Here is a 15,548-nt window from a genome sequence, read left to right as displayed (position 1 = left end):
TCTGTTTTTGTTTAGAAAGTTGCAGCCAATGCGCTTCACCTAATAAGGCTTCATCAGTGCAAGAATGATATGATGTACATCAAAGGAGCGTTGTACGAGATGTAATTCTTCGCAGACAAAATGCAGTGATCAACGATGTGTTGCCTCTCAAACAATTCTTGTGTAAAATTATTCATGGTAAAGGATGTGGTGGGATGCACGGTCACCTCTTCAAAATACAACACAATCACACACAGGGGTCGGTCTCGTATCCTCCTTAGCACATCCTTATTCACATCATACTGGGAAAAGACAAAACAGTGACCCAGTGCTGAAAAGGGCAGGTCAAGCACCTTTAGTGGACAGATGCACCGGGGGTGGAAGAAGTCCAGGGATGCACGTCTGCCACCACACCTTCTATAGCACATGCTGTGCTCTGCCTCCAAATGCTTATCATACCATTGTGAACAACAATACTCGGTAAAAAAAAAAGTGCTGCATCCATTTCATGAGTGCCGCGCTGAGAGTGAAAGTATGTTTGAAGGCAAGCTGTGCCCTGCATGACAAAAGAAAGGCGCAGCCGCCATATTTGAAGATAAAAGATAAACCTTGGCATGCTACGCTGCAATAATTAGAAAAAAAAGTTTTCCGAAACAGATAAAGAATTGAAGCAGAAGGAAACTGAACTTAGGCATGGCTCCTCTGCAGGGGCGTAACAAATGCCCTTGCAGCCCCTGCGGTGCGGGGGCCCGCTGTCTTCAGTAAATGAAGGAGGCCCCCTCAGCACTTCAGTAAGAGCCGTTAGAGAGTCTTGCGCTAAAGCATGCCTCTCTCCCTCTAAAGCAGGTGCAGGCTGTCTGCAGCCTGTTCTGAGCCCCTCCAGTTGACTGAAGAGAAACAATGTAACAATTTACATTGTTTCTCTTCAGTCAGAGCCCGGCCGGAAAAAGGATGGGGTGGGGGCCCAGATACAGCATTCCCCACAGAGCTCTGCTCCTCTGAGAAGAGACAAGGACAAGGTGTAATGTAAATTGATACTTGTATAGCGCACTACTCACCCGCAAGGGTCTCAAGGCGCTTGTACGAATACCGCTGTGGAACCCATCCTGGCTTTCCCTGTGAGGCGTCCACTCCTGGGCACCCCCAAGGTGGAGGCCAGGCATCTTTAGCGTTGTGGGGGCCGTTGTGGAGACTGAGAAAGGTATTGCCCAGAGTTGCAGAGTGGGACTCCATGATTGGAATAGGCACCGAGGCGAGAATTATCAGGTCCTTGGAATTTTGAGCCCAAGACCCGCCGAGGCGGGGAATTGAACCCTGCTCCCGGGCTAGACCTCTGCATCAGGGTCTGCCGCTCTAATCATTGATATTTACAACAAGGGGTGGTGAGGGACAGAGTCTCTGAATTAAGCAGAAAGCTCTCACCCAGTCAAGAGATCAGGGCTAGATCCAACACCGTTTTTTAGCTCACTGCACCATCCCAGTTTCAGAACCTGGCTGTATGCAAATTAGTCTGTTCCTGTCCCAGTGCATGATGGGAACAGGGCAAACCAAACTACAAAAGCCAATTCTTACACTGGGAAGGAAACAAGCTCCCGGGGACCGGTTTCTGGCATTACAGCCGTCTTCGGCCCGGTTTGCTTGAATCCTGATGGTGCAATGAGCAAGGGTCTCACATCTGAGAATACCCTTCCACGCTTAGGGTGGACAAAAATATTTACAACAAGGAGTGGTGAGGGACAGAGTCTCTGAATTAAGCAGAAAGCTCTCACCCAGTCAAGAGATCAGGGCTAGATCCAACACCGTTTTTTAGCTCACTGCACCATCCCAGTTTCAGAACCTGGCTGTATGCAAATTAGTCTGTTCCTGTCCCAGTGCATGATGGGAACAGGGCAAACCAAACTACAAAAGCCAATTCTTACACTGGGAAGGAAACAAGCTCCCGGGGACCGGTTTCTGGCATTACAGCCGTCTTCGGCCCGGTTTGCTTGAATCCTGATGGTGCAATGAGCAAGGGTCTCACATCTGAGAATACCCTTCCACGCTTAGGGTGGTGAAGAATTGGCTTGGTAGTTTAGTCTGCCCTGTTCCCATGATGCACTGGGCCAGGGACAGACTGATTTGCATATAGCCAGGTTCTGAACTGGGATGGTGCAGTGAGCTAAATAACAGTGATGGATCAAGCCCTGATCTTTGGACTGGGTAAGAGTGGTCTGCTTAATTCAGACACTCTGTTCATCACCACCCCCTTTTCTGAATCGTTTTTGGCCACTATAGGTGTGGCAGGGTATACTCAGACATGAGTCCCTTGCTCACTGCACCATCAGGATTCAAGCAAGCCGGGCCGACGACGGCTGAAATGCCAGAAACCGGTCCCCGGAAGCTTGTCTGCTTTCTGGTGAAGAATTGGCTTGGTAGTTTAGTCTGCCCTGTTCCCATGATGCACTGGGCCAGGGACAGACTGATTTGCATATAGCCAGGTTCTGAACTGGGATGGTGCAGTGAGCTAAATAACGGTGATGGATCAAGCCCTGATCTTTGGACTGGGTAAGAGTGGTCTGCTTAATTCAGACACTCTGTTCATCACCACCCCCTTTTCTGAATCGTTTTTGGCCACTATAGGTGTGGCAGGGTATACTCAGACATGAGTCCCTTGCTCACTGCACCATCAGGATTCAAGCAAGCCGGGCCGACGACGGCTGAAATGCCAGAAACCGGTCCCCGGAAGCTTGTCTCCTTTCTGGTGAAGAATTGGCTTGGTCGTTTAGTCTGCCCTGTTCCCATGATGCACTGGGCCAGGGACAGACTGATTTGCATATAGCCAGGTTCTGAACTGGGATGGTGCAGTGAGCTAAATAACGGTGATGGATCAAGCCCTGATCTTTGGACTGGGTAAGAGTGGTCTGCTTAATTCAGACACTCTGTTCATCACCACCCCCTTTTCTGAATCGTTTTTGGCCACTATAGGTGTGGCAGGGTATACTCAGACATGAGTCCCTTGCTCACTGCACCATCAGGATTCAAGCAAGCCGGGCCGACGACGGCTGAAATGCCAGAAACCGGTCCCCGGAAGCTTGTCTCCTTTCTGGTGAAGAATTGGCTTGGTAGTTTAGTCTGCCCTGTTCCCATGATGCACTGGGCCAGGGACAGACTGATTTGCATATAGCCAGGTTCTGAACTGGGATGGTGCAGTGAGCTAAATAACGGTGATGGATCAAGCCCTGATCTTTGGACTGGGTAAGAGTGGTCTGCTTAATTCAGACACTCTGTTCATCACCACCCCCTTTTCTGAATCGTTTTTGGCCACTATAGGTGTGGCAGGGTATACTCAGACATGAGTCCCTTGCTCACTGCACCATCAGGATTCAAGCAAGCCGGGCCGACGACGGCTGAAATGCCAGAAACCGGTCCCCGGAAGCTTGTCTCCTTTCTGGTGAAGAATTGGCTTGGTAGTTTAGTCTGCCCTGTTCCCATGATGCACTGGGCCAGGGACAGACTGATTTGCATATAGCCAGGTTCTGAACTGGGATGGTGCAGTGAGCTAAATAACGGTGATGGATCAAGCCCTGATCTTTGGACTGGGTAAGAGCGGTCTGCTTAATTCAGACACTCTGTTCATCACCACCCCCTTTTCTGAATCGTTTTTGGCCACTATAGGTGTGGCAGGGTATACTCAGACATGAGTCCCTTGCTCACTGCACCATCAGGATTCAAGCAAGCCGGGCCGACGACGGCTGAAATGCCAGAAACCGGTCCCCGGAAGCTTGTCTCCTTTCTGGTGAAGAATTGGCTTGGTAGTTTAGTCTGCCCTGTTCCCATGATGCACTGGGCCAGGGACAGACTGATTTGCATATAGCCAGGTTCTGAACTGGGATGGTGCAGCGAGCTAAATAACGGTGATGGATCAAGCCCTGATCTTTGGACTGGGTAAGAGTGGTCTGCTTAATTCAGACACTCTGTTCATCACCACCCCCTTTTCTGAATCGTTTTTGGCCACTATAGGTGTGGCAGGGTATACTCAGACATGAGTCCCTTGCTCACTGCACCATCAGGATTCAAGCAAGCCGGGCCGACGACGGCTGAAATGCCAGAAACCGGTCCCCGGAAGCTTGTCTCCTTTCTGGTGAAGAATTGGCTTGGTAGTTTAGTCTGCCCTGTTCCCATGATGCACTGGGCCAGGGACAGACTGATTTGCATATAGCCAGGTTCTGAACTGGGATGGTGCAGCGAGCTAAATAACGGTGATGGATCAAGCCCTGATCTTTGGACTGGGTAAGAGTGGTCTGCTTAATTCAGACACTCTGTTCATCACCACCCCCTTTTCTGAATCGTTTTTGGCCACTATAGGTGTGGCAGGGTATACTCAGACATGAGTCCCTTGCTCACTGCACCATCAGGATTCAAGCAAGCCGGGCCGACGACGGCTGAAATGCCAGAAACCGGTCCCCGGAAGCTTGTCTCCTTTCTGGTGAAGAATTGGCTTGGTAGTTTAGTCTGCCCTGTTCCCATGATGCACTGGGCCAGGGACAGACTGATTTGCATATAGCCAGGTTCTGAACTGGGATGGTGCAGTGAGCTAAATAACGGTGATGGATCAAGCCCTGATCTTTGGACTGGGTAAGAGTGGTCTGCTTAATTCAGACACTCTGTTCATCACCACCCCCTTTTCTGAATCGTTTTTGGCCACTATAGGTGTGGCAGGGTATACTCAGACATGAGTCCCTTGCTCACTGCACCATCAGGATTCAAGCAAGCCGGGCCGACGACGGCTGAAATGCCAGAAACCGGTCCCCGGAAGCTTGTCTCCTTTCTGGTGAAGAATTGGCTTGGTAGTTTAGTCTGCCCTGTTCCCATGATGCACTGGGCCAGGGACAGACTGATTTCCATATAGCCAGGTTCTGAACTGGGATGGTGCAGTGAGCTAAATAACGGTGATGGATCAAGCCCTGATCTTTGGACTGGGTAAGAGTGGTCTGCTTAATTCAGACACTCTGTTCATCACCACCCCCTTTTCTGAATCGTTTTTGGCCACTATAGGTGTGGCAGGGTATACTCAGACATGAGTCCCTTGCTCACTGCACCATCAGGATTCAAGCAAGCCGGGCCGACGACGGCTGAAATGCCAGAAACCGGTCCCCGGAAGCTTGTCTGCTTTCTGGTGAAGAATTGGCTTGGTAGTTTAGTCTGCCCTGTTCCCATGATGCACTGGGCCAGGGACAGACTGATTTGCATATAGCCAGGTTCTGAACTGGGATGGTGCAGTGAGCTAAATAACGGTGATGGATCAAGCCCTGATCTTTGGACTGGGTAAGAGTGGTCTGCTTAATTCAGACACTCTGTTCATCACCACCCCCTTTTCTGAATCGTTTTTGGCCACTATAGGTGTGGCAGGGTATACTCAGACATGAGTCCCTTGCTCACTGCACCATCAGGATTCAAGCAAGCCGGGCCGACGACGGCTGAAATGCCAGAAACCGGTCCCCGGAAGCTTGTCTCCTTTCTGGTGAAGAATTGGCTTGGTAGTTTAGTCTGCCCTGTTCCCATGATGCACTGGGCCAGGGACAGACTGATTTGCATATAGCCAGGTTCTGAACTGGGATGGTGCAGTGAGCTAAATAACGGTGATGGATCAAGCCCTGATCTTTGGACTGGGTAAGAGTGGTCTGCTTAATTCAGACACTCTGTTCATCACCACCCCCTTTTCTGAATCACTCTAATCATTGAGCCACACTTCTCCATGGGGTGGGGGCCCCAGAGACAGCATTCTCCAGGGCAATGCTCAAATGAGAAGGGATGAGGCAGCAGAAGAGTGCCCTCAGGCCGGCCATAGTCCATCATGCTTTTGAAATGGTGCCATTGTTCCAGGTGGCAGCGCCCTCCATTGGGTGGGAAGGGTGCATGGGGGTGGCCGAGAAGGGTGCAAGGCAGAGGGGAGAAGGGTGCAAGGTAGAGAGATGGGTGCAAGGCAGAGATGAGAAGGGTGCAAGGCGGAGAGGAGAAGGGTGAAAGGCAGAGGGGAGAAGGGTGCAAGGCAGAGGGGAGAAGGGTGCAAGGCAGAGGGGAGAAGGGTGCAAGGTAGAGAGGAGAAGGGTGCAAAGCAGAGAGGAGAATAGTGCAATGTGGAGGGGAGAAGGGTGCAAGGCAGAGCGGAGAAAGGGAGCAAGGCAGAGGGGAGAAGGGTGCAAGGCAGAGGGGAGAAGGGTGCAAGGCACAGGGGAGAATGGTGCAAGGTAGAAAAGGGTGCTAGGCGGAGGTGGAGTAGGGTACAAGGGGGAGGGGGAGAAGGGCGCAAGGGGAGCGAGAGAAGGGTGCAAGGGGGGGAAGAGTGCAAGGGGAGCGGGAGAAGGGTGCAAGGGGGAGGGTGAGAAGGGTGCAAGGCAGAGGGGAGAATAGTGCAAGGAGGATGGTGGCGAAGTTAAAAATGTGTCCCCCCTGGAAACATTTCTGCGGACGCCCAAGGAACGCATGCTACTTTGTGAGAGAGAGTGGAGAGAGAGTGGAGAGAGAGAGAGTGGAGAGAGAGAGTCGAGAGAGAGAGTGGAGAGACAGTGGAGAGAGAGAGAGTAGAGAGAGAGAAGGGAGAGGGTGGAGAGAGAGAGTGGAGCGAGAGTAGCGGGAGAGTGGAGGGAGACAGTGGAGAGAGAGTGGAGAGAGAGTGGGGAGCGAGAGTGAGAGAGTGGAGAGAGAGTAGAGAGAGAAAGTGGAGTGAGAGACAGTGGAGAGAGAGTGGAGAGAGAGACAGTGGAGATAGAGTGGACAGAGTTGAGAGAGAGAGAGTGGAGAGAGAGCGGAGAGAGGGTAGAGACAGACTGACTGACTAAGAGACTGAATACTGACTGGCTGAGAAACTGACTGAGAGTGAAATACTGGCTGAGAGAGTGACTGACTGACTGACTGAGAGAGAGACTGACTGAGAGACTGACTGACAGAGAGCGAGGCCGAGAGAGAGGCAGAGACTGACTCACTGAGAGAGATAGACTGATTGACTGCGAGAGAGACTGGCTGACCGAGAGAGACTGACTGAGAGAGAGAATGACAGAGAGAGAGAGAGAGAAAGAGAGAGAGACTGACTGAGGTAGAGAGAGAATGACTGAGTGAGAGAGACTGACTGACTGGGAAAGAGAGAGACTGACTGACAGAGAGAAAGACTAAGAGAGAGAGAGAGGCTGAGTGACTGACTGGCTGAGAGAGAGAATAATAGAGAGAGAGACTGACAGAGAGAGAGACTGACTGACAGAGAGACTGACTGACAGATAGAGTGACTGAGGAAGAGAGGCAGAGACTGAATGACTGAGAGAGATAGACTGATTGACTAAAAGAAAGACTGACTGACTAAGAGAGAGACTGACTGAGAGAGAGACTGACAGAGAGAGAGACTGTCAGAGAGAGAGAGAGACTGACTGACAGAGAGAGAGAGAGAGAGGCAGAGACTGACTGACTGAGAGAGATAGATAGACTGATTGACTGCGAGAGAGAGTGGCTGACTGAGAGAGACTGACTGAGAGAGAGACTGACTGAGAGAGAGACTGACAGAGAGAGAGAGACTGACTGAGGTAGAGCGAAAATGACTGACTGACTGGGAGAGAGAGAGACTGACTGACAGAGAGAGACTAAGAGAGAGAGAGAGGCTGAGTGACTGACTGGCTGAGAGAGAGACTGACAGAGAGAGAGACTGACAGAGAGAGAGAGAGTCTGACTGAGAGAGAGACTGACTGACAGAGACTGTCAGAGAGAGAGAGAGACTGACTAAGCGAGAGACTGGCTGACAGAGACTGACAGAGAGCGAGAGACTGAGAAACTGACAGAGAAAGAGAGACTGACCGACAGAGAGAGAGACTGACTGACAGAGAGAGACTGACTGAGAGAGAGAGACTCACAGAGAGAGACTGACTGACAGAGAGAGAAACTGACAGAGAGAGTCACTGACTGACAGAGAGAGAGAGACTGACAGAGAGAGAGAGAGAATGACTGACTGAGAGAGAGAGAGACTGAGGGAGAGAGGCTGAGAGAGAGAGAGACTGACAAAGAGAGGGACTGACAGAGAGAGGGACTGACAGGGAGAGGGACTGACAGGGAGAGGGACTGAGAGAGAGACTGACAGAGAGAGGGACTGACAGATAGAGAGACTGACATATCATAACAGGAGTCTGCTTCAGGAAACCCACCTAAAATTGGGCAAACTTCCCCGGCCTACTGATGGCAGGGACCCTGTAATGAATGGACCACCACCTATGATAGCCTGCTGGCAGACTAAGCCCAACCTTTAACGCCACGATCCAGTGTTACTTATAACGGCTGTATTGGTGAAGGTAGCGTAACAATAGCCCGCATCCCCTGCAGTATGGCGGGTCGCTGGCCTGAGAGCTCTAGAATGGCACGGAGAATGGGGGGCGGGAAGGGGGTGTAAAAGCACAAAATCTTAAGTAGGGACAAGAAGGGCACACACAAAGGCTTCAAAAATGGCTTTATTGCCAATAAGCTGCAGCTGAGACAATTTGCAATCAGGACTGCAAAGAGATCTGTTTACAGAAAGAAAACAGAAAGAAAGAAAAAAAGTCCTTATATACGTTTTTCAGAACCTTTAGACAGGTTAATCATTTACCTCAACACCATGCCATGAGCATTTCACAAATATGTCCACATGTACATTTGCTTTATACGTGACGTACATGACCATGCTAATAGTAACCAATTTCTTAAGCTATTGTCCCCTGACCTAGAGCTCGAGTCTGCTATCTTGTCTTTGTCAAACAAGCACTGTTTGATGTAGTCAGCAGATACTGGTGCTTCCTTCTTTCTATGCACAATTGCAGGGCAGGTCAATGTGTTCCTAGGTCAGAAAGCTACTTCTGAGAATCAACTTGCTGAACTGGCTGCTGTATACAGGTGAAGGCTAGGGAGCCATTTCTGAGAAGTTAAACACGGTCCCCTCAGCAAAAGACACGTATATGGTATATTTTCAATCCATCTGTTGCTTACTGAATTTCAGACAGTTTAGTTTAACCATTTGTGTACCATGGAGCTATCCTTTATGATGAGTGGGCACATATTATTTGCAAGCAGGTTGAACACAGAAATTAATGTAAAACTATGGTTCATTTTAATGTATCCCTTCACCAAAGGGCTTTTACAGGGGCCCCCTCCATGTAGTTTGCAGGGTGGCCCCCTCAAGTTTCGTTACGCCACTGCTACTCTGCCAAAAACAGAAGTGACATTCTGCTATGTGAACCACTTAGGATACAGCAACCAAGAGCGACACTGCAGTGAACCAATAGTAAGCAGAAGGCGGGAGCAAAGTCCTTTATCGACTATACCAGGTCTGTGGTCATGGATGTGTATAAAAAGCTTTAGTCTATTTAATAAAAGACTATGACCCGGGATACTGTGAATATGGCTAAAGGTGCTTTGAAGGTTATGCTGCCTATGGCATTTTTACCATAGGTGATAAACTAGGCCATGCACCCCACATGCTGCAGGACTTGGTGCAGGGCACTATTTTTATTTAGAGGCTCCACCCAATGCCACCTAGGCAAAAACCCTTTGGTGGTACGTGCCAAACCCCATGTCCTTCTACCGGTAGCCACAGCTCAAGGCCTTTAGCTTTGTAGCCATACCCCACCTCAGTTGATTACTCATATCCTGACACATGATATCGAATGACAACACCATTCCAAGGACAAAATGTCTGACATAAAATTGAATTATTTAGCATATTTCATCTAAGCAGCTCTCTAAATTCTTTAACTATACAATGGGAATTCTTTAGCATCTAATGGCACCGTAGGGTATATTCTGTACACTTCTGTGTGATATATTTTCTAGATTTTCCTAGGAAAAAAAGAGGTCTGTTTTCTGACCCCCCATGGCACCAAAGACTCAGTCAATGCATCACTTGAATCAGAAAAACGGTTGTACTGCAACCAACCCACAACCCATTAAGACACGTTTGAGCGAAATGTCTTTCAGGTAATGATAAATCCCATAACAGATTACAAGGAAAGTACGTGGAATCTCAAACCCTCTTTCGTTAAAAAGTTATACACCAAAGAACCCACAAACACATAGGAAACATTTTAAAGATAAAAAAAAATCTAAATCCTTGTTTAGTGCATACAATATGAATTGCAGCCACTATGAAGGCAAATACAATGATAGTTGCAATGTTTAGCGATCTTACCATACTTTTTCCACTTCTAAGCGGTATTCTTCTTCTAGAACAGCAGAAAATAAACGTGTTTCAAGTTTCAGTGATGGTGTACACCTATACACCTGTTTGAACAAGAGAGCTCATGTTCAATGCAACAACAGGTTCTGCTACTCTCGCTTTACTAAGCCAGCTGCCCTGATGCTTATTAGCCAACGGTAGCCTTCCACTAGAACTGGAGATAGGATTCTCCATGGCCTGCCCCAGTGTCATCTGGCAGATTCCCTCCACCCTTCACTCTTTGTGATCATTTTTCATAACCTTATTTCATTCTCCTTAATACTCTTAGTATAAACAAATAACAGAAAGTGGCATGATACCCTTTCACTTATATCTATTATGCGAAACTATGCTCTTTTGAATAACTATAATAAACGAAGCAAGCAATTATCTGCATTTTAGAAACTTTTAGAAACCAATAACAAAATACTGTAAAAGCAGTCAGCATTTAGATTAAATACTGGAAATATATTGATGTAAATTTGATTATAACATGGCAGAACATAATAATATAAATTCAATGTGCGTTATATTGATCACATTTATTCTCTTTTGATTGACTAAGTAGGACATGCAACTCAAGCAGGGGAATACTCCAAATAAAATGGACATTAAATTCATAATATGCGGATGAGCCACCACATTTGGGTCCATATCAACATTTCTTGAGCATCTTACATTACTCCTTGGGCACAGGATTGCTTTTATATTTTTGTGATCTCACTGTTGGTTTTTACTGGAACTGCAATTTTGAAACTCCATATTGTCCCTGTTGGGTCCTCTGGTGGCTGTCAGTGGAACTGCAGCCTTTGGTCATCATACCGTCTTTGTGCTAGCATCTGCTGTTACTGGAAACACTCATCATTTACCTTGTGTCCCTGTGCATCAGTTAGCAGAAACCCTCCTTTATTTTGGTTCCTTGTGCATCACAAACAAGAATCGCAAATTTGTAAAACATAGAAGGTCGTTCCTATGCGTATGCCTATTGGGAAACACTAATGACCTGGCGGCATATAGAAAATGTGAAATCCCTTACATAATATACAGATTGTGCACTTTGTAAGGACTTCTGCCCGTCTGTAGGTTGCCACTGGAACACCAGTCTTTCTTCTCCATCACCAGCTCTGTGGTGTCATACAAAATATCAGTAGTGATGTCATCGCTTTACATCCTAAAAACTTTTATTTCTACAGTCTCCGCTTCTTCTAACTGCTTCCATCCTCTGGCTGCCCTGTCCGAAGCCTCACTGCCAATCCACAGCAGTGGTCTTCTTCAAGCCATCAGAACATGCAATATACTTCCCCGTTCATCACAATCTTGGGTCACTGGCCTCCGTGCTGAACCTAGCCTAACTCAAGGGGCCTGAACCGGCTTCTTTCATAGACAGACTCAAGGGATTCTTTCTTATCTTAGTTTGATCAAAGAAATATGATGTTGGCAGCGCTTGACTACAGTATTTGTTTCAATGTCGATCTTTCATCATTCCTCATCGAAAGATACCAAAGAGTGCTACCTACTTTCCATGTTATCCAAGATTTACATCACGCCAGCCTACACTTGCTCCCAGAAACCAAAAGTTTTAAATTCAGGACCCTGTGCACCTCCACTCCACATTTCACTGCCAAGGCTCATTATACATCTCAACCCAATTCCAATACAATATTCCCAAAAAATGCCTTCGCTCCACTTTGGATCTTCTCCTCTCCATCACATCTCAAGATATAATGAAGGTTACTTTACAATATAAGCTTTCCAATTTTGGAAAAAACTTTTCTTCACAGATGCGGGACACTCCCTCCTATTATTGTCTTATCTTGGGTCTAGAAACAGGTCTACTTCACCAGTAACCACTCACGATCTGCTGTTGTCTGTCTTCTTTTCCTCTTATGCCCAATGGCAACATGTCTTAAGTCAAACGAGTCTGCCTAGATGTGGGTCCCATTCTCACAGTGCCATATTACCCAAGCTGCACCCGACTGACGAGGTCAAATTCAGCTTAACTCTTTTTGAGGTTGCTTGTGTTCCCTTCTAGGGGGGCTCACCTGGCAGTTGGGGTTGGACTGTTCCCAGAAGTGCCATAGATAACAAAAATAAATGAGCAACCCATTGGTGGAATTTATGGTCGGTGTAGCTAACCTTAACTGACAAACTTCACTGCACAGTACATACGGGGAGGGTCCGCTTCTTGGAAGCCATTGGGAGGGATAATCCTCGCCTCAGAGTCCTTAATAGAATTGGAACTTACCAGCACTAAGGCTAGGCAAATTCGCATTCTATCTCAGGACCGGAGGCTTCGGATTATGCCAGTTCAAAGCTTGTCGACAACCAGCCGAGCCACCTCTAACACTGGCTTAAAGTAAAACCTCTTAAACGTGGAATCTGAGGACCAATCAGCCGCTCTCATCAGATCTTCTAACCGAGCACCCAGTGCAAAAGCGTTGGAGGCCATAGCTCCTCTCGCTGAATGCGCACCAAACTGTTTGGTGTCAATCCCCGCCTCCTGCATCACCCAACGCACCCATCTGGCGATTGTTGGGGAAGAAACAGCCTTGTACGGTTTCTGTAGGGCAATAAGTAGCTGACGTTCGCCCGGCGGGCGAGTATCTTCGGTCAAATCTTCGTAAGCACGGAGGCACTGCACAACACACAGTTTAGGGGAGTCTGGAAAAGCAGGATATGAAATAACCTGGGTTAAGGTCTTAGTGCGCCTGCTCACTGTAAAAGTGCCCCCCTCAGGGGAGAAAACTCTGGCCGTGATGTCAAGAGCTCGAACGTCCGAGACTCGCCTGCAGGATACCAGGCACAGCAACATAGCCAACTTAGCCGTGAGCTCTTTACGGGAAAGAAACCTGTTCGCTTGCCAAGACAGAAATAAATTCAACACTCTATTAACGTCCCACAGGACAGAGTAACGCGGTTCCGGTGTCAGCGAAAGGCGAATCCCTCTCAAAAGCCTGCACACCAACGGATGTTCCCCGATCGGGGAACCCTGCACCAGATCATGGCCAGCCGAGATTGCAGAACGGAAGGTATTTATGGAACGGTAGGCTAGACCCTCTTCTGCCAATCCGGCAAGGAAGTTAAGGACTTGCACTACATCTGTCCCCACGGGATCAAAACCCCCTTGCACACACCAACGACGCCATCTATGCCAGGCTGAACAATATCTCTTAGTCGTGCTGACCGCCCAGGCCTTAGAAAGCAGGTCCTCTGCCTTTCCCGAAAGGCCTGGGAGAGTCCAGCGACGCCTGAGATCCTCCAGGCCATCAGCCTCAGAGAGCCGTCCTGGTCTAGCCGGTGGGGAATCCCGTCCGGATTGAGAAGGATGTGAGGAGAGTGGGGGAGTAGGATTGGGGAATCCCAGGAAAGTTCCAGAAGAACCGGAAACCACACTTGAGATCTCCACCATGGTGTAATCATCACCACTTGCGCCGACTGGCGACGCAACAATGCTGACAAACGCGTTATCATCGAAAACGGGAGAAACGCATACCCCTGTTCGCCCGACCAGTCCTGAAGAAAGGCATCCGTCGCCTCCGCAGACGGGTCCGGGCGCCAACTGAAATACCTCGGAAGCTGATGGTCCAGACGTGACGCAAACAGGTCCACTGAGAAGGGACCCCATCTGACCATCAGCTGGGAGAATACTCGAGGATCCAGTTTCCACACGCTGGCATCCAATAGGTGTCGAGAGTGCCAATCGGCCACCTCGTTCTGCCGACCTGGCAGATACTCGGCCGTGACGGACACCTGATGGTCCAGGCAAAAATGCCAAAAGTCCTTCGCCAGGTCCGCCAACAACTTGGATCTGGTGCCACCCAGGTGATTGATGTATCGGACCGCCGATACGTTGTCCATCCGAAGTAGGACACAGGATTACACTCTGTCCTTGGTCCAACACTGGACCGCGAAGGATCCCGCCAGCAATTCTAAGCAGTTGATATGCATCGATTGCTTGAGGGTGGACCAAGCGCCCCCAGTGGAGAAATCTCCACATCTGGCTCCCCAGCCTGAACGACTGGCATCAGACTCTATCACGACATCTGGGGCAGAGCCGAAAATCGCACGGCCATTCCAGGCCTCCATGTGCGACAGCCACCACTGCATCTCGTCCCTCACCTCCTCCGACAATGGAATCAGCTGAGAGTACGTGAGGCTTTTCCTGAGATGGAAAGTCTTCAGACGTTGCATGGCCCGATAGTAAAGAGGGCCCGGAAAGATGGCCTGAATCGAAGACGATAGCAGGCCCACCAACCGCGCAAGCTGATGCAAGGAGATCATCGGTTTTGCCAGAGTTTGGGACAACTCTTGCCTGATCTTCGCCATCTTCTTGGCGGGAAGACTCAAGGTGGAGGACACAGAGTCGATGTTGAACCCGAGAAAAGTCACACACTGGGAAGGGACCAAAAGGGACTTCTGCTCTTTGATGACAAAGCCCAACCTTTGTAGCAGGTCGACCGCAAACTGCAGCTGTGACACCAGCCGTACCGGGCATTGGTCCATGAACAACATGTCATCCAAATACACTATCAGTCTGATACCCCGCTCTCTCAAGGCCTCCACCGCCGGGCGTAACACCTTTGTGAAGCACCACGGCACCAAGGAGAGCCCGAAAGGCAGCGTGGTGAATTCGTAAACTTGACCGTCCCACCTGAACTGGAGGAAACGGCGGTGAGGAGGAAATACTGGGACCGCCAAATAGGCGTCTTTCAAGTCTAGCCTGACCATCCAGTCTGACGGGCGCAGCACATCCCTCAGGAGGTGGATACCCTCCATCTTGAAATGGCGATACACCAGCCATTCGTTGAACTCTTTCAGATTGATGACCGGACGACAGCACCCGTCGACCTTGTCGACCAAAAAGAGGTTGCTGAGGAAACCGCCTGGATGTTCGCATGCGCAACAAATAGCCCCTTTGTGGAGGAGGGCAGCAACCTCTTCGTGCACCAAATCTGCATTGCGCTGTGAGAAAGTAATGGGGTGTGGACGTTGAAGCTGACACGGACGGCCATGGAACTCCAGCTGGAAGCCCTGAACCGTCTGCAGCACCCAAGCATCGCTTGTAAGGGAAACCCACGCTGGGAGAAACTGCGCTAAGCGCCTCCCTACCCGCAAACTCGTGGAGGGTAACACACTCACCTCTTCCAGCACCTTGTTGCTGGCCTCTCTGGCCCCCGCGGCCACGGAACCTCTGTCCTCTTGTGGGATAAAAGTTGCTGAAGCGGGCATTGTCCTGAAATTGTCCTCTGTCTGCGCCATTGCCCCGGCCGAACGAGCGCCCCCTGCCACTTCCGGCCTTGTCAAAAACACGAGGGGCAAAAACTTTTTTAATATTGGACTGAGCCCGGTCCAGGGAGGTAAACGTGGC

Source organism: Lissotriton vulgaris, chromosome 5 (genome assembly GCF_964263255.1).
Source record: "Lissotriton vulgaris chromosome 5, aLisVul1.2, whole genome shotgun sequence".
NCBI classification, from domain to species: Eukaryota; Metazoa; Chordata; class Amphibia; order Caudata; family Salamandridae; genus Lissotriton; species Lissotriton vulgaris.
This window is presented reverse-complemented; position numbering follows the sequence as displayed.